The 415-nt window shown below is 28.4% G+C and overlaps 1 protein-coding gene across 1 annotated transcript in view; it reads right to left on the bottom strand.

Annotated features, from left to right (window-relative positions):
• Positions 1-99: 99 nt before the first annotated feature.
• LOC119590706 (enoyl-CoA hydratase, mitochondrial-like) overlaps positions 100-415 on the bottom strand; it is a gene marked incomplete at its 5' end in the record, with an annotated part of 6,651 nt that continues 6,335 nt past the window's right edge. Inside the window, 1 exon segment of the mRNA XM_037939392.1 lies at positions 100-269.

The raw sequence follows: 415 nt of genomic DNA, 5'->3' as shown, positions 1-415 counted from the left end.
TTTTTTTTGTAGTTAAGTAAACTTAAGTATGAGAATCAACAATGATATACATATATTCTTTATCTTTATTTTGTTGAAAAGGTTAATTAAAAAGAACCAACTTTTTCTTCTTTTATTCAAAAAAGTTAAGTCATTCACACATCTATGATACACAAATCACCTAACTCATACTTCTGCAAAAATTTTGGGTCCCTAGTGTAATGCAGGAATTTACTGTGTTTTTCTAAGTATACAACGGCAAATTTCATCAACGCAGCCACACCTGAATCCTGCAAAGAAAACAAATGCTGAATGACAAAGGTATGATATATTATAAAGATACACATTTCTGCAATGAAAGATCAATATTTTATTTTCATTTATATCATTCTTTAATGTACAATATATTAAGGGGACTGTCACCATCAAATCTGGA

Source organism: Penaeus monodon, chromosome 27, assembly GCF_015228065.2.
Source record: "Penaeus monodon isolate SGIC_2016 chromosome 27, NSTDA_Pmon_1, whole genome shotgun sequence".
Classification (NCBI taxonomy): Eukaryota; Metazoa; Arthropoda; class Malacostraca; order Decapoda; family Penaeidae; genus Penaeus; species Penaeus monodon.
This window is presented reverse-complemented; position numbering and strand designations above follow the sequence as displayed.